At 30.2% G+C, this 9129-nt stretch overlaps 1 protein-coding gene across 3 annotated transcripts in view; it reads right to left on the reverse strand.

The window, feature by feature from the left end:
• Positions 1–9129, reverse strand: part of Gld (Glucose dehydrogenase) — a 313323-nt gene that overhangs the window by 183506 nt on the left and 120688 nt on the right. Inside the window, exon 1 of one of the 3 annotated variants that reach the window (XM_067052261.1) lies at positions 4812–4858. The exons of the other annotated variants lie outside the window; for them this stretch is intronic. The gene's annotated coding sequence lies outside the window, so the exon portion shown is untranslated. Of the gene's footprint in view, positions 1–4811; positions 4859–9129 lie in introns of those variants that run through there. 3 annotated transcript variants of the gene reach the window in all.

Raw genomic sequence — 9129 nt, forward strand, 5'->3', positions numbered from 1 at the left:
ATAAACAATAAAATTGAAAATAGATAATGATTGATAAAAGAAAATGGATTATGGGTGCTTTAATAAATTAACTATTTGGGAATAGGCTAGGGATAAGTTTTGTTTGTCTGTTTTGTGATTGACTGGGGAAGCTTCTAATTGTATAAAAATACTTTATTTACTACTCAGGTCGAAACGTCGGCATAAAATAAATAAATATGGTTTTGTTTATTTATGTTGTTCTTTGCTGACCACACCCCCCGACAAACTTCTCCAAGCATTATTCTACGGTCAACTATCTACACCTCATCATAATATTAATTTAATTTATTATTTTCTTTGTTGGAAGATGATCTTATTGGTTGACAAAAAATATACAAAAATAGAAGATAAACTATTTATTAGTGACCTTTTTACCCCACTTTACAGGGCTTCATCAGGGGGAGGGGACAAACTCCAAAGATTGTAATATACAGTAGAACTATAAGAATGTACATATGAAGTTGTAAAAAAAAAAATTATATATACAAAAGTTGATATAAAAAGAGAACATAGTAAACTAAAAATATATATATAAATTAATATAATTGTTATTATTTAATTTTTTATTCGTTATATTTTTTTTGTTTTTTACGTTCCCTTTATTATATATTTTTTTATATATATCATCTTTTTTTATAACTTCATGTGTATATTCTTATAGTCATATCTTACAATGTATGTATCTTGTTCTCTTTTAGCTCTGATGAAGACCTCTAAATTCAGAAAAAAGATAACTAATAAATAGTTTTTTTTTTGTACTTTCTTCGTCCGTCACTAAGATCATCTTCCAACAATGAAAATAATAAATTTGTTTTACTTACAACCATGTATCATTAGCGTTTATGCCAAATCAAAAAAAAAAAAAAGATTTCAGCTGTATGGTACTAGGAAACTACCTTGAGAAATGAGAACAGATAAAGAAAAAAAAAGATGGACCGGGAAGTATGTTTTAATTTAAATATTCATTCAGTGAGGTTTGAAATAACAATGATAAACTACGTGAGAAAAGCAATTCATGGCGTTTGTAAAACAGTAACGAGTTGTGTTTCCTCGAACGCAATCATAAGTATTCTATTTCGTATTCGATGATAAGGATTCTTCAAGCCGCTTGTAGCCGAGGGAGTCAAGGCTTCTCCTTAGCAACCTCACTACAAGCAGCGGACCCGGTTCGAATCCAGTAGAATTTTATTTCGTGCCGTTTGGAATAGAAAATCAACCCCTGAGTCTAGTTAGGACAGGTTGGTTATCAATAGGATAACCACACGTACGTCAGTAATGGTAGGGGGTAAACAAAAAAAAAGGTATCGTATTATAACAACAGTTAAACAGTAGCAGTAGACCTTATCACTTGTATGATTCAAAATCTATTGTGAAATATTCGATGCTTCAACTTCAAGGCTTTAGCGCACTTGCTCAGCCTCCATTGGCTCATTACCAGTGATGCGGCGAGAGGGATGCGCTGGGATCTCTTGAGCTCTGCTCTACCCCTCACACGTAGGGGATAGGGTGGGCTCAGGGTTCCTCAGGTCGATTGTGTAAATATTGTATATATTATTTTATCATTATGTTATTTTATTTATTTATTTTTCATACAGATAGTTTGATTATGTTCATCTTGTCTATTCTTTTGTTTGTATATATTTTAAGAGAGTTTTTTATTTTATTTTTTATTATTTTTTTATTTATTTTTTATTATTTTTTTATTTTTTTTATTTATTTATTTTTTTATTTTATTTTAGTATGTATGAGATCATTCATCAATATTACCTATTGCCCACAACTGTGTGGCAGATTGTAATATCTATCAATAAATAAATTTATCAAATCAACTTCAAGGAGTGAAACATCCCTTATGTATTAAACACTATAGAATGGGACCAAATGAATTTGGAAATATCCAACTATTTTCTGTGTTAAGCAAGTGACGTGTAAGGATACTGTTGCGGCGGGTGGGGTTCAAAAGGAACCTTTACTAGCCCAACCGTGAAAAGAAAAGAATAGCCGAATTTTGTTATTTTTAAATAAGTAAACATAATAAAAGAAACAGAAAATATACAAACTAGAAAAAAAAAGAAAGCTTAATAATATTACAAAATAAAATTAATTTAACAAAAGAGAAAAAAAGTCTTATATCACCGGTGATTGATAGGGCCCCGGTTGTGGTTGTTCTGAGTGGATATTCTCTTGGAAGTAGATCGACGTACGTCTGGCCGCCTTGTCCTCTGGGAGGATGAGTCGAAGAAGTCCGCCCGCCGTGGCTAAAATGACTAAGCCGGCGAAGTTGGCCAGAATGCTGGCAACTATTTGTGTGTATTGAGGAGACGATACGTGTGTGCACACCAAGAGACTTTTTTTTTACAGTATAAAAAACAAAAGAAAAACATATGCCCTTTTAAACAATAAAAACATATGTTATACGGTAGATTTTGATTTCGTTAAACGATGTGTTGGCCGCAACAGATACTATTTCCTTTCAATACATTACCCTCTGTTGGTTATTAAATTATATAAATACAATTATAATGGAAATGGAACTTAATTGGTCATGAATAATCCTTCTGAATGGAGGCGTCACTAAACTCAGCTCCTTTAACGTTTCCCCAAGCTTCCGACTCTAGTTTCACACATCTTTTAACTGCTCATGTGCGAACTGGTAATTTCTTCATTATCATATCCCTATCAGGAAGTGAGCCACATTGAATATGTGATTTAATCTCATCGTCACTGATTTCTCTCAACAATGGAGGAGAAGATAAATGGCAGTCCATTTAGGTTAAACAATTCTGAATGGAATTGAGTATGGAGATTGAGTTTTGGCGGCATGTATGTTCTCGATATGGTTCCTCTCTAGACTTGTCTTGCCTTTCCAATTCTTAGAAGCCAGAGCTCTCTAATGGTATGTATTATTTCTTGTTTCATGGTAAAGATCAGATATTCTGAGTAATAATAATAATAATCAATTATTTTGAAGTCTTTCATGTAAATGTGGATGGGTACTAAAACAAGTAAACGCCCCAGATATGGCGCACAATGGGTGGGGATTCCTGAATACTCTATCAATCAATGAGTATTCACGAAGTATCAATACCTACCATTAGATTTATCACCTATTGTTAATCATGTGCTTATGGGATAGCTTGCAAGTCCAGATTTATTTATTTACAACTGCATTTACATAAAAATACCTTTTGTAAATTTGATTTTAGATTATAAAGATATTATACAGGCATATGTAGAAACTACCCATTGGTAGCACTCTAATAATATTTCTACATTAGAAGGTCTTGAGGCCATTTTCTTTTCAGGCGCCTTGGAGTATTGTCAGAAAAGGAAGAGGAAGCAAGGTTAGAAACTAGTGGGTTCGGTTTGTTAGGGAGTTTATCATGGAAAGATTAGTACTTGGTTTGTCCTAACATGTGGAACATTAAGATCTTTATAGATGATTTTATTTGAAACAAAATAAGAAGCATTGAAGATTTTACGAAGGATTTCGGGTTGTTAGAATTGGATACGAAACCAATACAAAGGTTTATTGTTTTATTTATTTAAGTGTTTCGACCACTAGGGTCATTTACACTGAATTTACAAAGTTAGTACATTAGTACAAAGGTTTAGTGTAGCCCCAAAGCTCAACTCAGTATGTTCTGATAGTCCTTAACTAATTAGTCTTTTGAAATTGATTGGAAGTTTAGATAGTTAATCTTGTAAGTTTCGTTATAGTCGGAATCCACGTGCAGCTTCCTATCTTTTCAGTCTTGTGTGAGGATTTCAAGTCATTCCTCCATATCCAGTCCATGATAACGGATCTGTTCTACAGCGGTAAGAGCAACGTTATTAAAGGATACTGTTGGGACGCCAGATTTAAAATCGGGATGTCCACAGGCAAAAGAAGTATTGCAACCCTCTTTTATACCATCCCAGGTAGGTTAGGGAGAAACAGGTGGTCAGCAAATTCCTTAAAGGAAATCTATATGATGAAAATTATAATTTTATTGGGTAATAAAATCATGAAAATAACCTGATAATAAATAATTATTTATTGAAGTTTCCTCCAAATATTTATCAATTAGACAATGAATAAATATAAGTTACTATAATTATATACATTGAAGAACAAAAATAAGTAAAAAAATGTATTTATTAGCACCAACGTTTCGGCCACAATTTCAAGCCTTCATCAGGGCTAAGGACAAAAAAAACATGATAACCGATGAATAAAATGATAAACGGAATGATTGGAAAATAATGAACATTATTAATACATAAATATTGTTGAAAGTAGTTTATAGTTTAAGTACTATAAGAAGATAAAGGCTGTATGAGGAGAGTAATATTAAAATTAAGTAGTAGGAAACAAAAAATATGATAATCTAGTTAGTAAGTATATTTATAAAATGAAAATTATTTAAAATAAATTAATAAAAGAAGTGGAAAATAAAAGGTATGTATAGGTAATTAAATATTTAAGTAAAATGACAGGATTAAGGAGATAAAAATATAAAGTTATTTAATCCAAAAGAATATTAATTCTTTGTATTTTTCAATATTAACAAACGAGTTTTTCTGTTTTAATTTAGAAAATAAAAAAAAACAAATTTCTAACATAAAGCTAAAATGGACTGCGATAAAAGAATTCATTGAAAACTGTTATAAAAAATCATATCTCGACAATGGATTGACTGAACTACATTTTGGGTAAGCTAACATAAAAAAAATTCCTGGTGTTTGTTTATAAACTTCTCATAATAATTATATTAATAGAAAAAATAATTAATAAGAGTCAAACTCACAGTGTTTTCTGGATTAAGAGGAGAAGTAGACTGTTTTTCTATATTTGTCAGACAGCATTAAATAGGAACCTGTCACAAAGTTGTATTACCCCCACCATTTCGTTTTTCCACTCGATTTAAGAACTACACGCTGGCATTAATTAGACGGCATGCTATATTCAAATAAATTGCGGAAATCCCGGCATGCCTAGAATACTTCGCAAACTTCCAGAAAAGAACTTACTGCTCTAGTACAAGTAAAATCCTCAGGATAGAGGAACATGCCTGTTCGACTGTCGTTAGGAAATGGGTTTGTGAGGCGAAAGTATGAAATTTTTATCCCATTCCGTTTCTTTGTCGTTTCCTCTTCTTCCTATTTTTTGTCGTCTTGAGAAATTGACTTCATGGTATGAAATTGATCTAGTACACGTGACCTACATTGGCACCACTTGGGATGAATTACGAGGGACGAATCGTGGCAAATAAGGACCCAAAGGGCTGGTTTACACATATAAATTTAAGTAAATAAATGATTTTTTTCAATTCCTCGAGACTGGTATTTATTTATTTAATAAATCAAATTGTATCCTTGTTTAGTATCAACACTTTTTATTATATCAATAGTCTAGCGTTTCTGCCAATTTAGCCATCTTCAAATGTAAATTCTCACCTCACATCAAAATTTAAAATTGTTTTGCAGGCTATTCTGCACAGGCCATTAATTATAAGTCAGATACACCCTATTTTTTGTTATTTTTATTAAAACTTCATTAATTTTTAAAATTTTAATTTACAATTAATGCACACTATCACTATCATATAAACGAACTGGAGTTTTTAGGATACAATTTGATTTATTTAATAAATAAATAAATAATTTTATTAAATTGTTTCACTATATGACCTATACTTTAAAATAAATAAAAATACGTTTTAGTACATGCATTTATTCTCTTCTTGGAGGTTTCAGGGATTATATGAATTATAATATGCTGAAGAGGGGGACATAGTATCTCCAAAATGTCCCAGAAGAAAATAAATATATGACTTTAAAAATATTGTATTTGACCTTTAGGTGATTATAATTTTTAAAAAAACTAAATTTTAACTTTTATATATGAGGAGAAAGATGTTTAGGGGTGCGGTCAAAGAATAACACAAATGAGTTGAAAAAAACTTATGATTGCCAGAATTTCTTCCCTTCATTAGGGCTTAGCCCAAAGAAATTATTTGTCAAAAGAATCACTTCTTTGATTTGACTTAACTTTATATTTTGTTTCTATATTTTTGTATTGTACTTAAATATTTCATTAGTATATTTTCTTTTTCTCTTTTTTTTTTCCATATCTTTAATTTTTGGATTAAAATTTTCATATTTTTTTGTTTCTTTGTATTATATAACTTTATATTTGTATTTCCATAATTTGGTTATTTTACTTACATATGTAATTACACATATATTTTATATTAGATTTTATTTTTCACTTCTCTCATTACTTTATTTTTATTCATTTTCATTCTGTACAATTATTTACTTTAATCATTTTATATATATTAGGTGATTATAATTTTTTTAAAAACTAAATTTTAACTTGGATATTAGGAGAAAGATGTTTAGGGGTGCGATCAAAGAATAACACAAAAGAGTTGAAAAAACTTAAGATTGCCAGATTTTCTATTTTCTATTCAGAATTTCTACCCTACATTAGGGCTTAGCACAAAGAAATTATTTGTCAAAAGAATCACTTCTATTATTTGACTTAACTTTATATTTTTGTATTGTACTTAAATATTTCATTAGTATATTTTCTTTTTTTTCCATATCTTTAATTTTTGGATTAAAATTTCCATATTTTTTTGATTCTTTGTATTACGTAACTTTATATTTTTATTTCCTTAATTATGTTATTTTACTTACATATGTAATAACATATATATTTTATATTAGGTTTTATTTTCCACTTCTCTCATTACTTTATTTTTATTAATTTTCATTCTGTACAATTATTTACTTTAATAATTTTATATATATATTTGTTTACTCATTGGTTGTTATCTTGTTCTTTGTTCTTTGCACTGACGAAGGCTAGAAATTCTGGCCGAAACGTAGGCACTATTAAAGTTTTTATCAACTTATTTGCATTATTCTCTGACCACACTCACAACCATCTTCTCTTCATATATATTATCCATGGTCAACTATCTTCTCATCATTATAAATTTTAACTTGATTTTAGGTGACTAAATTTTTAGCGTATGTGTCCAAACGCATTTAAGTAGTTAAGTTGTTTAGTTAATTCAAGATCAACATATTATATATTATACTATATTTTTCATACATATATATATTTTATTTATCCTCCACTTCGACATCTAAGTGAAACCCAGAACTGTTAAAGTCGTTCAAGTTGAACTAAGTTGTACCTGTCCAAACGTGTCACCTCCACTTTCCCACTCCCCAACTTAACCGAGAAATAGGCAAAACTGTAATGTTCTTGTTTACTTGCAAACTAAATTTCAACTTGCAACATATTACTTAATTCTCTATTTACATGTTTCTTGTTGTTTTAAATTGAGTTATGGAATCCTCATACAAGACTGAAAAGACAGGAAACTGCTCGTCGATTCCGACTATTACAACATTTACCAGACAAACGGTTGAAACCTCCAATCCATTACATTGGACTGATCTACATGACTATTAGAAGGCCTATTTGGACATACGGAGTTGACCTATGGGATCCACTAAACCATCTAATTCCTCTCGAATCCAATCCTTATAGTCCAAAATCCTTCGTAAAATCCTTAATGCTCCTTACTTTGTCACAAATCAAGTCATACATCAGGATCTCAATGTCCCATATGTTGCCAATTTGGCCAGAACCAAATACTAATCCGTCAATGATAAACTTCTCAACCACCCAAACCTACTCGTTTCTAACCAGGTTTCTCCTTCATTACCTGATAATCCTCCTAGGCGTCTGAAAAGAAGATAGCCTCGAGATCCTCTACCAATTTTATTGGAGTTCTATCAATGGGTAGATTCTCCACATGTTTATTTCATTTACAGAAAATTTACTTATTGAATATATTTTTGTACATTTTTAAATAACAATAAATAAATTATAAACAAAAAAATATTTAACTAATCATCAACTTAATACGTGTGAACCAGCCTTAAGTGGTAGAATATTTTCATCACCTATGCAGCATCACGGTTCCTCAACTTTTTCTGCACTATAATCACTAAATTTAGAATAGACATTAATTAATTAAAAGAACTGAACCGAATATGCCCCTGTCATCATTGAATATACAAGAACTACCTCCATTTTTAAGTAGCTTTAAAAATAATTGTTAAGGACTGAGGGATCGAACAATAGGAAGATAATGAAATATTTTAATTTTAAAATGTATAAAATCCTTTCAGTATGAAAAGCTTGCAAATCATTTTCCTATGCAACCTACTCTGCATTACAACCTCAATTTGCTTCACGTTTTGGATATTACGTTCCTGGTACTGTGAACCAAAATTATAAAATAAACGGATTACATTATAGCGTTGGTACATTTAGAATCCAAAGGAAAAATAAATAAAACTATAGCCTATACAAACTCGAAATTTGGAAAATTAACCGAAAGAGCGAAAACGGAATCCTGTGAACAACTCAGCGTTTTTATCCTATCCAAAGAAGCAAGTATTTATTAATATCAAGGTTAACTAATCAACTTTTGTTTTTCATAAAGATGGATAGTTAAAATCAACTAGTTTTATAAATTATGATGCAGTACGGTATCCAGTAATATAATCATTATTGTGTTGAACAAGTAATTAACAACAATTTACCTCCATCACGTTTTACAATCGTATTAGCTTTGTGCTTATCATTAAAGCACTTAGAGAATGATCGTAACGATTTCTTGCAGACCGAGACAGCCTATTTATATCGTGCCTAATTTAGGAAATCCAATCGGCGAAATGACAGGGTGTTAATTTATATCCTATCTTCTCCCTGGTGCAATGATTTGGTTAAAGCGAGAACGCAAATAGACATGATTGCACCCAAATACGTAGTAATTTATGATCATCTCAACTGCAACAGGAAAAGTAGTAATTATACCTTTACAGTAACGACGATATTACTTTTCGGATTAAGATGTATTTGATTTATTACTATTAAAAATTCATCGGGTGTACCTTTACTTATTTTATTAACATAAAATAAATAAAGGTACACCCTTTACAAACATTCTTGTGGTTTCATAAATAAAACGTATATATTTTAAATAAATATAATTTCATATTTATTTTTAAAAAATAAATTGTATATATTTATAT

The sequence above is a fragment of the Halyomorpha halys genome, unplaced genomic scaffold, assembly GCF_000696795.3.
Source record: "Halyomorpha halys isolate HHAL.00 unplaced genomic scaffold, Hhal_1.1 Scaffold315.1, whole genome shotgun sequence".
NCBI lineage: Eukaryota > Metazoa > Arthropoda > Insecta > Hemiptera > Pentatomidae > Halyomorpha > Halyomorpha halys.